Source organism: Piliocolobus tephrosceles, chromosome 1, assembly GCF_002776525.5.
Source record: "Piliocolobus tephrosceles isolate RC106 chromosome 1, ASM277652v3, whole genome shotgun sequence".
Classification (NCBI taxonomy): Eukaryota; Metazoa; Chordata; class Mammalia; order Primates; family Cercopithecidae; genus Piliocolobus; species Piliocolobus tephrosceles.
Window position 1 is genome coordinate 15,412,223 of NC_045434.1, and position 19,303 is coordinate 15,431,525.

The window sequence follows — 19,303 nt, forward strand, 5'->3', positions numbered from 1 at the left end:
GTTAGGCCATGTTTAATGTTGCTTTAGCTGTGAGTCTCAGACGCTTCCGATTTTTCTAGTGTCCTTGTTTTTGTCTCATCTTGACTTTTGGTTTCCCTTAAAGCTTCTCCTCAGCAACAGTTTATGTCTTGTAGCTCTGTTATCTGTGATCTAGTGTTATTATATTGAGTTCCTGTTGGTGTGCTGGTAAGGTGTGGGGTAGGGGGAGCATTCTATTTATCTTCCAATTAAATCTATTTTTAATTGGGCCTGTGTCTCCAGGCTGTGACCTTCACAAATGTTTCCAAAGTGGTAAACTTTTTTTTTTTTAAATGCCCGCTACTTCCTTCCCTGGTTGTAGTAGTCTCAATGTATTTCCTTGAAGCCCTGACCCCCAATGACTATGTTTCTTCCTCCCTTCCTCTTTCCAGTGAGATAAACTGGAGTAAATTGGTGTGGAAGGAAGTTCTTTCTCCCATGTGGGATCGGCTCCTGCACAGTGCTGTGCTTTGGAGGATGAGCCTTTATGCTTTGCGTTGTTTAATCTTTCCCACCTCCTGCTAGAGCTGTGAGGGGATGTTTCTTGATCTTCACCATGAGAACCTAGTGGGGTTTCTGGAAGTAAAACCCCTGACAGTATAGGCCCTTCCCTAAGGCCATGGTGCCCGTGAGTTTCTTAATCTCATGCTAGGCCACCCTCTCAGCCTGTAGCACTTCATGAAAATTATCATTTAAATGTCCCTAGGAGTTTATGGCCACAGCAGCTTTTGCCCCACAGAAGCTAATCTCCGTTGTGACTTTCTGGATGCGCCTGTCGCTCCATAGTCCAGAGTGACAGTGACTGCTGCAATATCAGTGATCTGATGGGTCGAGACGCGCCATCAGTTTTCTGTTTATCCAGCTTCTTCTTGTTGTAAAAATAACTTCCAAGCTCTTTACATGCCACAGCAGAAACCAAACATCTCTCAAGTCTTTCTTTCAAATCACAAGCCAGATTTTGTACCTTCTCTGTCCAAAACCCTGTAATGACTCATGACTTCATACAGAGTAAAAGTCTAACCCGTGATGCTGGCCCAGCACCAACTGGTCGCTGTTCCTACTCTGACCTCCTCTTCTGTTCTTCCTCATGCCCAACCCGGGTAGACTGGCAGTTCCTCCACTATGCCAGATGTGCTGTCCCTGGAGACTCCATGCTCTGTTTCCTTAGTCTTTAAATGCTCCTCCCTTGATATCCACTGGACTCGATCCTCTTTCGAGCCTTTGCTCAGATCTCACCTTTTCAGCCAGGTTTGCCTTGCCCACTCAGTTTCATATTGTAATTTTACCCTACTTCACCGTCCACCCCAGCTTTCCAATCTTTTCACCCTTTTGTGTACTTACATTACTTTTTACCTTTTTGTCATAGCCTTCATCATCTTACAACATACTTTATAATTGTTATGATATTATTGTCTCTCCCACTATAATGTTAAGTTCCATGAAGCAAAAGATCTTTGTCTCTTTTGATTACTGATAGAACCCCAATTTGCAGAACACAGTCAGGCACAGAGTAGATATGAAATAAAACTCTGGAATGTTGAATATTGATCTTTTACAATGACTGTTCACTAACATATCCTAAGTCACTTACAGTGGCTGACTTGAATTCAGTGCTATTCGAGTCTGCACAGGCTCAGGAGCAAAGACTGGTTTGCCAGAAGTTCCATGCAGCCACTGCATAGGCAAAACACATTTTCTGGACTTTCAGGGATACATTGTCACTGTCAGCTGCCACCCAGGATGGTTCAGGGAAAGAATTTCACAAGCTCTGCACTATGCCCGAAAACAAAGAATGCACTTCTAGTGCATCTGTGTTCCCAGGAAGACCGGAAATGCCTCAGTGATGAGACCACTGGTGTATTTCTTTCTTTCTTACCTTACGCAACATCTAACAAGAGGCAGGTTCATAATAATTACTCAGCAGATATTGACTGAATTCATTTGAGAGCTTCCGAGATGGAAAACTCTTTTTTGAGAAATAAACTCTTAGCTTGGATGCAGTGGTTGGGTGGTGTTTTATTATTCTAGAGAGATGCTGACTCAGTGATGGGGGAATGGAGTAAAGGGAGAAGAAAGGCTTTTAGACTAAGCATATGGATTACTTAGAGTTCCTCTTCTGGCTTCTCAAGGTGTATGTTTTGATTTTCTTGGCTTCTTATGAATCTTGTTCAGCTGTCTAGCTGCTGCCTGCTGTCCTGTTCACAGTGGGGAGTTAGCACAGGGCCAGTAGAGCTGGCGGCTGCACTGTGAGTTTGTTCCTCTGTGCTGTCTAGTCATCAGAGTCCCTCTTGCAAAACCAAGAAGAATAAACCACAATCTGCTTCTAGCTGTAAATCTACCCTGGGGACGACAAGCTGATGTCACCCAACTGGCCAGCTCACTGCATTGTGACCACAGCCTGTGGCTGCATTCTTAGTGTTGTGTTGTGTAATTGCAGGAAAGTGCCTGCACAGACCCTACACATCCCTTAGTTAAAGATTTACAGCCTAACGCATCCACTTTTTTGTCTTCTGCTCCCTAGGACAGCACCCACACAGAAAGAGGATGATTTCCCTTAACTCAACCCCTGTAAGTTACTGCAGTTCATCTCATGGGAGGGGCTGAAATACATGCTAGCAACTCCTCTTACTTCAAAGTAAGAGTCAGCTTTTTCTCCCTACTTGGGACATCAAGCCTAGCATGCAAGACTGAAAATTTTTTTCTTCATTTTTGCTTAATTCTCATGCCAAAGTATACTCTAATAAATATGTGAAGTTAGTTATATTGTTCAAAGATGTACACGGGCATATTTATCCCTGCTAATACATCAAAGAAGCATTTACGAATGCCCATCTTTTTAAAAAGTTTGCATCATTCTCTGCTGAAGGAGCCTGCTCACTGGTTAAATGTTGCAGTCCCTCCGGGCAGTGGTGTGCCTTCATTAATAGAGAGAACTGAAGAGCCAGAGCTGGTGAGTCTTCTAAGGAGCAGGGAAGTAAGGTATGCTTAAGGCACAAAGGCTGCTTGGGTGGCATCAGGGAATTCAAGACAGGTGACAACTCTAGAGTCACTTGCTGAAAGAATTTTGAAAACCTTCCTCATTCAGCACCTGAGAGTGCCCTTTGAAAGGCCCTTCTTAAAATGCTTCCGGAATAGAGAACTCAGTCTGGTGAAGAGCCAAGGAAGCCTTTTCCTTGCAAGGCTGACCACTGGCATCTGCCTTCCCGTGCTGGCTGTAGGCATGTTGTTTTATAGGATGTACATTTAGAACCTGCAGGTTTCAATTCCGTACCAGGTGCTCATATTTAGGACAAGATCTTCAAGGTCACAGATTTTCCCATTCTTTCTTTCCTTGAACTAGCAGTTTTGGAAGTACTCTGAGTGGTCCAAACCATGGTGTTTCTACCTTAGGTGAAGAAAGGCTATGAATGAGACTGAGATGGTTACTATACAAATTTGAAACATCCAGGGAGGAAGCGAGGATAAATACCTGTCTTACCCGAAAAAGCAGTGGCAGTTACGAAGATCTGACACATAAATGAGAATCATGAAGCAATAGGAAAAATTCCATTGAACCCAAGCTCCTATAGCCCGTTAGCTTGATGAACTGGGACAACACCTGAGGCCTTCAGTCACTTGTTTCACCTTCTGAAAAGCATTTACTGAAATACCTACTATGAGCCTACAAATCTTCTAGAAGATAAAAGTAAAACTGTAAATAATACCAGTGTCTGCTGCCAATGGCAGTGCATTCTAATGGGGGATGCCAGAGAGATAGATATATAAAAATAATTTGGGGTTGGGTGTGGTGGCTCATGCCTGTGACCCCAGCACTTTGGGAGGCCCAGATGGGCGGATCGCTTGAGCTCAGCCATTTGAGACTAGCCTGGACAACATAAGGAGACCCCATCTCTACAAAAGAATTCAAAAATTAGTTAAGTGTGGTGGCGCTTCTTGGAGAGCTACTTGGGAGGCTGAGGTGGGATGATCACTTGAGCCTGGGAGGTTGAGGCTGCGGTGAACCATGATTATGCCACTTCACTCCAGCCTGAACAACAGGGCAAGATTCTGTCTCAAAAAATTAAAACATGAAAAATAAATAAATAATTCCGAAACAATCTCATAAGTGCAACCAGTAAAACAACCTGAATGTATGAATACTTATAGTGTTCTGGTTCTTGAGCTAAAAATGTACATGGATGATCTCATTCAATCTTCACAACAAATTTCTGAGGTAGGTAGCATTACCAGTCTGCTGTGCAGATGAGAAAACTGAGCTCAGTGGACTGAAACCCATCTCGCAACTAGTAAGAGGCAGACCTAACATCAGAACCTGGGTCTGTCTGACTCCAACGCCCATTCTTGCTGCCAAGATTCTGTACAACTTTCCGTGCGATAAAAAATTATATACCAAATATTTTAAGAGTCTCTAGAAAGAGACGTGATTAGGACAGTGGAAAGAAGGATAACAGGATAAACTTTGAGGGGATATCACTTTGAACTACTTCTTTATTCCATTTTATTTCTTCTACTGACATATTTGTGCCGTTTAAAAGTCATTCTCTTATATTAGGAATATAAAAGTTAATTCATCAGTATCTACCTTTAAAGGTATATGTGTGGTGTCGTTACACTACACAGAAAGTGGTATGCTATTTAAATAATATAAATTTAAATAATATTATACCACTTTGTATGTAGTGTAAGGAACTTTAACATTTCTCCTTCCCATCCTTTGTGCTATTATTGTCATATACTTATTTTTACATATGCTAAGAACACACAATCCATTGTTTACTATTCTTGCTTTAGAGCAAAATTGCTCTTTCAGAGCAATTAAAAATTTCTAAACATGATTTTATTTCATTCCCAATGTTCTATATCTTTGTGTAGATCCAAGTTTCTGACCTACATTAGTTTTCTTCTGCCTGAAGAACTTTCTTGAACAACTCTTGAGTGTAGGTCTGTTGGCAAGGCATTCTGTCAGTTTTGTTTGCATGAGAATGTATTTCTCTTACATTTTTGAAAAGTATTTTCGCTGGGAATGGAATTCTATGTTGATAGTTCCACAAGATGGCAGTTCTCCCAACCATCTTAGCACTTTATAGATGTCCCTCTACGACCTGCTGGCTTGCATGTTTTCTGAGGAGTCTTTTGCAGGGCTTGCCTTTGTTCTTCTCTGTGGAGTATGTCTTTGTTCTGGCTGCCTTCAAGATTTTCTTTTTGTCGTTTGTTTTCAGCAGTTTGAATGTATGTCTTTTGTTTCCAGCAGTTGTTGCATGTGGTTTTGTTGTTTATTATTCATTTGTTCATTTGTATATTTATGCTCCTTGGTACTATCTGATCTTCCTTTTTTTTTTTTTTTTTTTTTTTCCTGTGAGACAGGGTCTCCCTCTGTCTTCAGGCTGGAGTGCAGTGGCACCATCTCAGCTCACTGTAACCTCTGCCTCCTGGGTTCAAGTGATTCTCCCGCCTCAGTCTTCTGAGTAGTTGGGATTACAGGCGTGTGCCACCACCACCCGGCAAATTTTTATATTTTTAGTAGAGATGGGGTTTCTCCCAACCTCAGGTGATCTGCCCACCTGGGCCTCGCAAAGATCTGGGATTACAGGCGTGAGCCACTGCTCCTTGCCTGAGCTTCTGAATCTGTGGTTTGCTCTCTGTCATTTTGGAAATTTCTTGGCTATTATTTATTCAATATTTCTTTTGTTCTTCCCTCTTCCTCTTCTCTTTCTGAGGTTCAAAGCATGCCTATGTTAGACAATTTGGTATTGCTCTGAGGGTTTTGGATACTCAGTAATGTTTCAGTTTTGAACTCAGTTGTATTTTTGTGTGTCAGTGTGGGCCATTGCTGCTGACCCGTCTTCATGTTCACTGATTATTTCCTTGACTGTGTCCAGTGTGATGAACCTGTGGAAAGAAAGCCTTCTATATCTGTGACTGTGTTTTTCACTTCTATCATTTCCACTTGACTTTTTATTTTATAGTTTCCATCTCTCTGCGGAGATTACCCATTCAATCTTTCATCCTGTGTTGTTTTCCAGTACAGCCCTTAACATATTAATCACAGTTCTTTTAAATCCCCTATCAGATAGTTCCACTTTATGTGTCATCTCTGAGTCTTACTTTGATTATGGCTTTATCTTCTAGGAGTGAAATTTTTTTCTTACCCTTTTGTGTGCCTCATAATTTTTGGTTGACAGCTGAATGTTTTGTGGAGGCCCATAGAGACTGAGATAAATAGTTTTTATGCCTGAAAATGAACATACATTTCCTTTGCTAGACTTCTAATATGGGGGGAGGAGTTGAATGAATCTCACTGGGGAGTGGGACAGTGTTGAGCTTCGTTGTTGCTGTGGTTATCCTCAGGGCATCATGGACCCTGGATTCCTGGAGGGATAACTTGTGTTCAGGTTGGAAAGTGAGGCAGGGTTGCCAGAATGAAATCTGCTGGGTCCGCAGCTTTCAGGCTGCACCTCAGAGTGGCTGCATGCTCTTATACCTTTCCCTGTCCCTCTCCCATTGGCATATGTTTCACTCTTAACTTGCAACTTGTTACCTTGGTGGCAGGGCTGGGACCCAGAAGACATTCTGATTAATTTTCTAATGAAACCCCTTGGTCACCGGGCGCGGTGCCTCAAGCTTGTAACCCAGCACTTTGGGAGGCTGACACGGGCGGATCACGAGGTCAGGAGTTCGAGACCATCCTGGCTAACACAGTGAAACCCCGTCTTTACTAAAAAATACTAAAAAAACTAGCCGGGCGAGGTGGCGGGCTCCTGTAGTCCCAGCTACTCCGGAGGCTGAGGCAGGAGAATGGCGTAAACCCGGGAGGCGGAGCTTGCAGTGAGCTGAGATCTGGCCACTGCACCCCAGCCCGGGCGACAGAGCGAGACTCCGTCTCAGAAAAAAACAAAAAAAACGCAACCCCTTGGTCTCAGGGATGTGTCCTCAGCTTTCCTCCCTCTCCCCTATCTGTAATCCGGGGCCCAGCAGGTGTTCCTGCCCCTTCCTCAGAAGGAGGGTTTCTTGTTTTTAAACAATCCCTTTTTTTTTTAACTCCCGCCAGCTGCAGTGAGTTTTCATCAGTGCCCTAAAGACAACAGCATTTATTGACCTTTCCTCCAGAGATTACAATTTTTGTTCCATCGGAGATATGGGGGAAGGGCCTGGCAGAGCCACGCACTCCTGTGCATGTCTGCCGTTTCTCCCTTCAGGTCTATGCCACATCAGACATGTTCTTAGGGTGCCCACCAGTCTTTTCTGTGAACACCCTGTAGAATTCTGAGAGAAAGAGCTGCCAATTTCTATGGCTCCCTGAGGCTTTACACTGTCCCACCAGCCCGCACATAGCTGTGTTCACCATTCATCCACTCCACCGGCCACAATCTTCCCACCAGGTTTGGTTGCATCTGCCCCAGGTGAGTGAGTGCTTATTGTCCCTTTTCCCCTTGAAGGTATCTTTCTCTCCTTAGATTGTGGACTAGCTGTGGTACTGGAAAGGATTCCCAATCCAGACCCCAAAAGAGGATTCTTGGATCTCACGCAAGAAAGAGTTTAGGATGAGTCTGCAGTAGACAGTGAAAGCAAGTTTATTAAGAAAGTAAAGGAATAAAACAATGGCCACCCCACAGACAGCACAGCCCAGAAGGCTGCTGGTGGCCCGTTTCTATGGTTCTTTCTTGAGTCTGTGCTAAAAAAGGATTATTCATGCCTCCCCTTTTTAGACCATATAGGGTAAGTTCCTGACGTTGCCGTGGCATTTGTAAACTGTCGTGGCACTGGTGGGAGTGCAGTAGTGAGGACTACAGAGGTCACGCTCATCCCCATCTTGGTTTTGGTGGGTTTTGGCCGGCTTCTTTACCTCAACCTGTTTTATCAGCAAAGTCTTTATGACCTGTAATTTGTGCCAACTTCCTGTCTCATCCTGTGACTTAGAGTGCCTTAAGTGTCTGGGAATGCAGCCCAGTAGGTTTCAGCCTCATTTTACCCAGCTCCTATTCAAGATGCGGTTGTTCTGGTTCACGTGCCTCTAAGAGCTGTCTGCTCTACAACTCAGTTCTATAATGAGAGTTTTAGAAAAGTCACGTATTTGAAGTTTGTGGGTTTTTTTTTCTTTCATTGTAAGGATGGACGAAACATGCTTTACAGCTTTGTATATCCCAGGGAAGAAACCAGAAGCCTTTTGAAGTATTTTAATTTTACATGAAATTTGGTATATTAGAGGTTTCTGTTTGTCAAATGTCAAAAATACAACTCAAAATTGAAACTACACTGCTTCACATAGCTGGAATGTCCAAGCGTGGATCGTGATTGAGGCATAGCCTTACCCAGGACAAACAATGTTAGCAGGGCCCTTTGTTTTTGTGAGTCAAGGTCTCTGTCACCCAGGCTGGAATGGAGTGACTTGATCACAGTTCACTGCAGCCTGGATCTCCAGGGCTCAAGTGATTCCTCCTCAGTCTTCTGAGTAGCTGGGACTACAAACTGCACCCAACCTTGTTAATTCAAGTTACATAAAAAGGCTGTCTAGGCCGGGCGCGGTGGCTCAAGCCTATAATCCCAGCACTTTGGGAGACCGAGACAGGTGGATCACGAAGTCAGGAAATAGAGAGCATCCTGGCTAACATGGTGAAACCCCGTCTCTACTAAAAAATACAAAAAACTGGCTGGGCGAGGTGGCCGGCGCCTATAGTCCCAGCTACTTGGGAGGCTGAGGCAGGAGAATGGCATAAACCCAGGAGGCGGAGCTTGAAGTGAGCTGAGATCCAGCCACTGCACTCCAGCCTGGGCGACAGAGCGAGACTCCGTCTCAAAAAAAAAAAAAAAGGCTGTGCGTGTTTGTGTCTGTGTGTGTATGGTACATGTTCACATGCAGAAAATGCAGGAAGGATAACTGCTCAAATAGTCATTAACTGTGACTGGTACTGGAAGTTAGGTTAGAGTAAAGCAGGTAACAGAAACTTTCACTGTACACTTTGTGTAATTCTGTACTTTTTTAAAAGTGAACTAGTATTATTTTGATTTAAAAAGCATAAATGTGGAAAGTTTCAGTGTTTACGAGAGAAAGATTCAGTTACATGGAAAAGTCACTACATGAACCATCTCATTCCTGTATATACTAGATTGATGAAATGTTATTACAAATAGAAAAACCTCAGGACAATGTGCAAGTTAGATATCCAGAGAGGTATGCAGGAGATTCGAGGGACAGGAGGGCATTACAAAACGTTGCCTTATAGCTCATATATTAACATTGTTTATCTTGGTGAAATACCATGTGGGTAAAAGCAAGCAGCATGTATCCTGATAGGAGGTGAATGAACTTGGCTGTCATACCCGTTTCCCAAGGGCAGGATTCGCTACACACAAGGTTATAACAGACCTTTAAGAGGGAGGAAGCCTGTAATCCCAGCACTTTGGGAGGCCAAGGCAGGCGGATCACGAGGTCAGGAGATCAAGACCATCCTGACTAACGCGGTGAAACCCCGTCTCTACTGAAAACACAAAAAGTTAGCTGGGTGTGGTGGCTCGTGCCTGCAGTCCCAGCTATTAAGGAGGCTGAGGCAGGAGAATCGCTTGAACCTGGGAGGCAGAGGTTGCAGTGAGCCAAGATTGCATCACTGCACTCCAGACTGGGCGAGACTCCATCTCAAATAAAAAAGGAGGAGAGGAAGCTCCCAAAAGCAGAATCCAGGAAGCTGCTTCTCCACAAGGAAGAGAGAGCTAAATAGAATGCAGTTCAAAGACACAGAAGCTGTTTCATATATGGAATAGTTACAGGAAGGCTAACATGGAATTAAAGAAGCAGGAAATTGAAAAGGAAGACAGAATGTGTGCACAAACTGTGTCATTTCTACCACTTCGCCCCAAGGTGAAATTAGCAAGATACTTAGAGAACAAAAGCATCTCTCCCTCATCAGTCACTTTCATTATCTCCTGTTTCTTCCTTACTGAAGTCCCACCCTTGCTTCCTTCCTCAATGGCCCACCTCCCCCCCATACATCCTTAACCTAAAGCTCCATATCCCAACACATGCAGAAACACACAGACCCAGAATTACATTTACTTCCTAATTCTCAGGGCTCCAGAGGAGACCTTTAAGTTTTGTGCATTCCTACATCTTGGTAGACTGTAAAATTTCAGTGTGCAATGTCTACTTCATTTGCATTTATGGATATGCTAATTAGCAGTCATGAAATATGACCTTAAAATAATATTTTCTGTCTATTGTGTTCTCTTAAGGGTCTGAATGTGTCTGGCTCCATGAGGTCGGCTAATCAAAGAATCAGGGTTTGTTGCGTTTCCTTTATTAATGCCACATTTGCTTGCCTAAGTAGCCTACTCCTGCTGGATAATGTCATCCCTGCATTGTTTCTGTTTTTCTTCTTAGTTAAAATTTCCCAAACTGTACTTCACAGATGACAAACTATTACCCCAGGTTCCTTCCTTTCTGCTTATATTTTAGCCTCCCTTAGTAATTTTCTTTTAACTCTTCTGTTTTAGGTTAATCAGATTCATCTTGCTTGATACCTCTTGTCTGAATAATCCTGAGATTCTATTGCTAAATACGGTGTTTATTGCCATATAGCTCTGGTATCCTCTATGAGGTTTAAAAATAACTCTTTTAGTGCTAGTTTGTAAGGGATGTTTATGAATGGGTGTTGAATTCATTTTTTACATCCTTTCTGCACCAATTGAGCAACATACAGTTTTTCTTTTTTACTTTCTCAATTTTGTGAATTACATTAACATGTTTTCCTAATACTATATCATTATGAAGTGGACCAAATTTGATGATGATGTGTTTTTATACATTCATTGATTCATTTTGTAAATATTTCATTCAGAGTTTTTTCATTTATATTCATAGATAAGAATATATTTTCTTTCTCATAATATCCTTGTCAAATTTTTACATTAGAAAATAGCCTGCCAATATGGACTGTGAAGCTTTTCTAAGATGCACGTTTTAAGGCAACATCTTCTCCTCTACAGATTGCTTTACCTAGGTTCTAAAAGTTATAATTGGTACTACTGCTTTTCATTGTCATTCATTTTAAAATATGTTCCAATTTTCATTATAATTTATTCTTAACTGTTATTTCCATTGTTTTTATTACATGCAAATCCAAAGTATTGTGATTATTACAATTATTATTTTGCCACCTTTTTATTATTGACTTCTAATTTAATTGCAAAACAGTGTGCATGATATTAATTTTTGGCATGGATCAGACTGCTTTTGTACTTTAGTAAGGCATCAATTGTTGTAAATGTACCTATGTTTGAAAATTATATTTTTTTGGTTGGTTGTAAGATTCTAATACTCATATCTCTTAGATGAAGCTTGTTAATTCTGTTGGTCAAATATTTCATATGCTTCTTTATTGTCTAATTGAACTATCATTTTCTGAGCTAAGTATCTTAAAAGCTTCCCCTATGATTATAGATTTATTAATCTTTCCTTGTAATTCTATCCATTTTTACTTCAGATATTTTTGAGACTACATGGCTAAGTGTATACATTTCAATTATTTTATCTTCCTGGTGACACTCTCCTTTCATCATTATGTACTGCTATTTATTCTATTTTGAGTAAAAGCCTCAATATTTTGCTTACTATTAAAAGAGGTAAGGAAACTTTATTTTGGTAAAAATGTATTAATTTTTTTAAACATTATTTTACCTAAAATTTTTAGGTGACTTTAATATTTCTTCTAAATCTAACAAGATTTTAATTTTTAAGGCAGACTGAGAGTCTGTATTTTGATAGGCAAATATTATCTATTTACATTTACTGAGATTACTGATATGTTTGGACTTTTTTCTATCATGGTATTTTTTGTTGGCTTTATGTTCATGATGCTTTTACTTTGGCTCTCCACCTTTTCTTTCTTACCATCTGTTGAACAAAATGAACTTTTTTGGTCCTTTTTTTTCCTCTAGTGCTTTGAAAATTGAATACTGTGCTTCTAGCCCTTTAGTGCAATGACTTGCAATATGTGGTCCCCAGATTGGCAGCATCAGCATCACCTGGCTTTTATCCAAAAGTCAGGTGATAACAAATGCTGGTGAGGATGTGGAGAAATGAGAACCCTTGTGCATTATTGGTGGGTACGTTAATTAGTAAACCACTATGGACAACAGTTTGGAAGTTCCTCAAAAAACTAAAAATAGAGTTTCCATATGATCCAGCAATCCCACTGCTGGCTATATGCCCCCAAAGAAGGGAAATCAGTATATTGAAGAAATATCTGCACTCCTGTGTTTGTTGCAGCACTATTCACAATAACCAAGATTTGGAAGCAACCAAGGTGTCCATCAATAGGTAAATGGATTTTTTAAAATGTGGCACTTATACACAATGGAGTACTATTCAGCCATAAAAAAGAATTCTATCATTTGCAACAACATGGATGGAACTGAAGGTCATTATTTTAAGTAAAAAAAGCTGGGCACAGAAAGACAAACATCATATATTCTCATCTCTTTGTGGGATGTAAAAATGAAAACAATTGAACTCTTAGAGACAGAGAATAGAAGGATGGTTACCAGAGGCTGGGTTGGGGGTAGTAAGGGCACACTGGGAGGAGGTGGTGATGGTTGATGGGTATTAAAAAAATAGAAAAAGTGAATAATACCTAGAGTTTGATAGCATAACAAGGAGACCATAGTCAATACTCAATTAATTGTACATTTAAAAGTAACTAAAAGAATATAACTGGATTATTTATAACACAAAGGATACATGCTTGAGGTAGATACCCAATTTTCCATGATGTGATTATTACGTATTGCATGCCTATACCAAAATATCCCATGTATCCCATAAATATGTACACCTACCATGCACTCACAAAAATTAAAAACTTAAAAACATAATAAATGATGCTGGAAAAACTGGATATGTGTATTCAGCGGGATGAAATATCTACTTTCATCTTATCTCTCACCATACACAAAACTCAAATCAAAGTAGATTAATGACTTAAATATAAGACCTGAAACTATGAAACAATTAATACTAGAAGAAAACACTGGGGAAATGCTTCAGGACATTGGTCTGGGCGAAGATTTATTGAGTAAGACCTCAAAAACACAGACAACAAAGGCCAAAATTGGGAAATGGGATTATATCAAGCTGAAAAGCTTCTGCACAGCAAAGGAAAGAATAAACAAAGTGAAGAGACAACCCCCAAAATGGGAGATAAATATTTACAAAATATTCAACTGACAAGGGATTAATAATCAAAATATATAAGGAACTCAAACAACTAAATAGGAAAAAAAATTAATAATAATTTTAAAATGGGCAAAAGATCTGAATAGACATTTCTCAAAAGAAGACATACAAATGGGCAACAAGTATATGAAGAAGTGCTCAACATCACTAATCATCAGAGAAGTGAAACTCAAAACCACATTGAGATATCATCTCACCCCAGTTAAAATGACTGTTATCAGAAAGTTACAAAGTCTAGCAAGTATGGGGAGAAAGGGAAACACTTATACCCTGCTGGTGGGAATGCAAATGAATACAGTCACTATGGAAAACAGTACACAGGGTCCTCAAAAAGCTAAAACTAGAACTGAAACGTGCTCTGGCCATGCCAAGGCTGGCTATCTATCCAAAAGAGAAGAAATCGCCATATTAAAAAGGTATGTGTGCTCCCATGTTTATGATAGCACTATTTACAACAGCCAAAATATGGAATCAACCTCAGTCCCCATCAGCAGAGGAATGGATAAAGAAACTGTGTATATATACACAATGGAATTTATTCAACCATAAAACAGAATAAAATCCTGTCAGTTTGCAACAACACGGTTGGAACTGGAGGACATTATGTTAAGTGAGATAAACCAGGCTCAGAAAGACAAATGTTGTATGTTATCACTCGTGGGAGCCAAAAAAAAAAAAAAAAAATGGATCTCATGCATTTACTCCTGTGAGGAAGTTTTATCATCCTCCACTACCTTTTATGTTAGTTTCTTGTTTTTAAATTTTCACCCTACTGGAATAGTTTAAATTTAAATCCCACTGCCCTGTATTATGAGGACTTGAGATTTTGGTGTATCATGGATGACAGATTTTCATCTACTCTATAGCAGGCAGAAGGCAAACTCTCTTTGCTTTTTCCCAACACTGGTAAATGAAGTTTTTTATAATTTGCTCCTTATGGACATGGAACCCATTCAAATATGCTAAAACCCAATTCCTCAGCTCCTAAGACCTATATCCCTGTCTGTGTTCCCTTTGGGCCGGCATGGTGTCAGTTCAGACTTAACCATTCTTCAGTCTAACGCTCTCCCAACTGAGCTATTTCAGCTGCCCCAGACTTAACCATTCTTATTTCAAATTACCTGTTTGCTTCTGACTGTTGCAGGGGCAGTGGCGGGGGGGGGGGGGGGGGCCTCCTTTTTTGAGTTAACTATTTATTTTTTTCTTACAACTTCTTTGATTATTTATATTATTTTTATAATGGATGGTATCCTTTATGCATTACCATGCTCCATGAAGCCCATCAATATTTTGCAAAGTCTGATGGATGCTATTTAATGGGCTCCCAACACATTGTCTACTGAGGTAGAATCTGCTTTTGGCCTGAAAGTCACTCTTGTAATGAGTTATAACCATTGTCTGAGTAAGTTTTTTACTTTACAAAATTCTGTCTTGTATTGTCAGCTACTATTTGGAAATATTTAATATCCCCAAATTGAATGATCATATTTTCTGTTAACACCTTGTTATTCTGTAGGAGTGGTGCTTCCCCTCCCCCAAAAATGGTGTCCTACATTTGAGATGTCACTAGCTTTACTTTTTCTATTCCTTCTTGAACATTTTTCTACTCCCCATATCACCACCTGTGCCTCAAAACATCTAACGGTTTTCCACAATTCCTTTGTTCCCAGCTTTTAATCCCTCAGCTGGGCTCCCACCTGAATTCATTAATGTGGTTCCCCATGAATCTCCAGATTTCTTCTCATCTCGTCTGCTCCTTTACAAGCACTCAGGAGCCTCAATTTCTTCACTGTTCTGTCACTTTGAACTCCATGCATCTTTAACTCAGCAGCCAGTTTCTGCGATGCCTTTCAGCCTTGTATACCCCTTCAAGTTCAAATATTGATAATTCCAAATTTGGGGTGAAGTTAACTGAAGCTGAGAAGGAACTGACTGAATAAAACAAAATGCAAAAAATGGCAAATGATAGAATGAATCTGGGAGATTAGTAAGGATGGAGCAATAGGCTAAAAGGTGATGAGTAGGATTTGGAGAGAAAATTGCACTTTAATCAAATGGATATATAACTTCCTAAAACAACACCCAAATATAAGAAAATTCTGTTAAGTAGCCAGTTATTTCATTAAAGGAAGGACAATGTGTGTGTGGAGGGGGGTGTCTCCAGAGTGAAGATAGCATATGCCTTATTGCAGATGTATTAGCAAGGAAAAGTTTTGGGGTCACCTTTATTTGGAGACATTTCTCTCGAGCTGGTTTGTGTATTTATTATCTATAGCAGAGATATAACAGCACGTCTAGGTCTAATTGAAAAGGTATTTCCAAAATAGGTCGTTTGAAATGAGAGTATTTATGGTGGCTTTCTTTGGGAAACAGCCATTCCATTGTGATTTTCTTTTCTTTTTTTTCTTTTTTGTCGCCCAGGCTGGAGTGCAGTGGCATGATCTCAGCTCACTGAAACCTCTGCTTCCCAGGTTCAAGTGATTCTCCTGCCTCAGCCTCCTGAGTAGCTGGGATGGGATTACAGGTGCGTGCCACCACGCCTGGCTAATTTTTGTGTTTTTAGTAGAGACGGGGTTTTGCCATGTTGGCCGGGCTGTTCTGGAACTCCTGACCTCTGGTGATCCACCTGCTTAGGCCTCCCAAAGTGCTGGGATTACAGGCGTGAGCCACAGCGCCCGGCCTTCATTGTGATTTTCTTTACTCTTTTCCTAGTGTTTTAAGTGGAAAAAACCCAAATGATTTTGTTTTCTCTTATATTCCAGTAACTCATAAAGTTTATTATGCATTTTAATAGGGCTGAGATTTAAGATCTTGGAAGTAGAATGTTAGGAGTGAGATAAGCTTCATAAAAACAAAGACCTCAAACTGTCTAAGGAGATGCAAGTTCATAGCTAATCTCAATGAGATTTCTATTTAAAGTACTTCAATACAATATTATAATGCTTGTGGCCATGCTTACTGGAAAGCTGTTGGTGTGGCTGTTTCCATTAAGTCTTATCTTAAATGTTTCATTATTTTACACACAATGGCCAGTGTGGTGCAGGAGGTCCTTCTTCATATGCTTTTCTCATTGATGATCAATATTTAGGTTTTCTTTTGTGCTTAGAAATTGCTGTTTTGATACACACTCATTTTAAATTATTTTACCTGATTTTACCCTTAAAGAGAAGGATAAGGTATAAAGGAAAAATATGAAGTTGAGTCTTTTTAAACCTGGATCATGTCTCTCCACACTGTAAGAATAAAATACATGAGCCAAATCAATCTTTTTGGAGTTGTACATTCAAGAAGCACAAGTAAGCCAGCAGTCTGCCATTTTGAGATCCCTCGAGGGTCATCAGGCTTTTTGGGTAGTATCATATTTTATTAATTAGGTATTTACACTGAAAAGGATGTTCCAGGGCAGATCAGGTCCTTTTTTATTGTGTATATGAAAGAACATGGCTGCAGCCATAATTTGTCTGAATCGTGGCTGCAGCTATAGTGTGTGATGTTCATGCTTGTGATCCTGCCCCTCTGCTGTCAGCAGGAAATCTTGGATAAAGGAGACCTTTCTGGAGCTGCTGCATGTCAGGCAGTTTCTTCCCATTGCTGTAGTTCACAGAAGGCCCATGGCCTCTAGGAGGCATGGTAAAGTTGAGTGAAAGAAATATCACTGGATGGAGAATCAGGAACTTTGATCTCTGGTTTCAGATGGGCCAGTAACTCGCTGTCTGATCTAAGCAATCCACTTAACCCCTCTGAGCCTGGTTTCTTTCTCTGAAAAATGAGAGGACCTGGACTTGGTAAGTTTCAGTTTGGGGAATAAGAGGGCTCTAAAATTACTAGGCTGTGAATAAGATATCCACTTGTCCTAACATTTATCAAACTCTTTTGTAACACTTATGTTTGCCAGGCACTGTTCTAAGTCTTTAACAAAGATGAAGCCATTTCATCCTCAGATGACACTTTGAGGAGGTACTATTATCATCTCCAGTTTATAGATCCAGAAATGTATGACCAGAGGTAGAGCTGGGATTCAGACTCAGGTAGCGTGCCTTCAAGCCCATGCTTTTAAATATTGGCATGCGTTAGCATCTGACTCATCTAGAACACATCCTTTTTCTGGTGGGCTTCATAGAGGAGCATTAAAATTACTGTGTTGTGGAGGAATCATTACTACAGAAAGAAATGGACATTCAGGAGATCTGGCTTCTTCAATGATTGAGAACGGTGGAGTCTGTTTTGTGAGCTTCGTATTGAAAAGCTTTACAAAGCACGTATTTTATTCTTCACAAAGTTCATGAAAAAAAAGAAAAAGGCATAGAGAGAGGAAAAGAACAAGGACACCTGGGGCTTCGGCTACAATTAGAGCAGGAGAGTGCTTGTATCTGGAATCCTTAGATGTCTGATTACTGGTTTTGCTTATGTGTAAATACAAGTTGCTGTGCTAAGCAGAAAATAATTGTAATAGATTCATTTAATCATAACGCAGCAAAGTTTAACTTGTTAGAGCTTCAAACTTGCAGATGAAGCTTTCCCTGGGGCAGCCAGTCTGATTGTAGTTGCCGTAACTGACCTACTTATCAGCTTTTTCAAAAGGTGGCTTAAATGCCTCCCAGGATACAGGAATACACAGAAAACCTAACAGGAGTAACTTTCCATAACTCATGATTCATTTTTAGGGCATTTGGGGGCCATGTATCATATGAGGTAATCTTGTTCATGCTTGCAGTTTTCACCTAGACATGAGTCACAAGATTAATTCTTAATAACTCATCTAAGAATTCTTAATAGTGGGGTGACTAGAAGATTTCAAATCCAGAGGTATTTTTTTCTGATAGAGTTTGGTTAGGTATATATGAGCAAGAGAGCCCACCACCACTTTTGCACTGGTTGGTAACCCAGAAGAAGTCATATCTTCTCTTGGGCCCTTGACGTGTTCCCCTTCTGGTTGGGTTGATGGTGGAGATAAAAGGAAATGACATTGGCTTTTAATGCAAATCGTTATCTCTTCACAGAAGTGAGTGACGAGTTTGAAGTTGTGTTAGAACTATCCGTTTCTTGATCTGTAGAAGTCACCTAATGATGGTAAAAAGTAAAGTGGTTGGGAAACGACTGTATTTTATGTAAACTTGTAAGACTGGACCTCAGGTTGACAGAGTGAAAGGCTGCTCTTTCAATTGACAAACTCTCAAAGGCACTGGGGGCTGCGGAGTCCCATCTAGAATGGATTCAGGAGGCTGAAATCAACGCCAGGATTAAAACCAAAGTGGCCTTTCTGAAATATCCTAGAAACCAATCGAGATCAATCCTCTATGGTTGATGCAAGTGAGTGAGAGTAAAGAAAGTGAAAAGTTATGAGCAAAAAACAAACTCCTCTTTTCCTGTCCTGGAATTCATATTTCCTTATAGTTCCACAAGCCTGATCACATCATCTAGTTTTTCTCTTTCATTTTTCTTTTCTTTGCTTTTTTTATCCTCCCTTTGTCTTACCTGTTTCCTGTATGTTTTTATTTCCCTCTCACCATCTGCCACCCTCCCTATCATTCCTCCATTCTCTTCTATCTAAAATTCTTCAGCTTTCACCTAAAACTCAGTGCTAGGTTTGTAACTAGAGTCTCTGGTGGACATGTTTCTAGGTCAGGGTTTCTATACATAACCAGATGCTTGTGACTTAAGGATTCTCTATGTTTGCTGTGCCTTTGAGAGACCTTTTATTCTTGGTTCATATACTATGGCCTATCCAGTAATGTTTTATTCTACTTTAAAGTTTTTCTCCAAAACCAGAATATTTATGAGAATCAGTGGAGACCAGAAAAGTGAGGCAAAGATTTGGAGAGGATTCTAATTAACCTCCTTTTGCCTTATTACATTTTCATGGAACAAATCAGGGTCACTTCATCTTTTGGTTCCAAAATCACCAGGTTGGCTTTTCACAGAAGGGCTCAGTTATCTTGGTTCCTTGAATGCTTTCTTAATGGCCCCATTGCCCAATCCTTGCCCTCTTTTCATTGTGACCTTCTGTTTTATATAATGACTATTGAGCCTAATTAAAGATTGTATTTTTTCTTCTCATTT

The 19,303-nt window shown here is 40.3% G+C and overlaps 1 protein-coding gene across 2 annotated transcripts in view; it reads left to right on the forward strand.

The window, feature by feature from the left end:
• Window positions 1-19,303, forward strand: part of PCNX2 (pecanex 2) — a 275,321-nt gene that overhangs the window by 180,717 nt on the left and 75,301 nt on the right. The gene's annotated exons all lie outside the window — the stretch shown is intronic.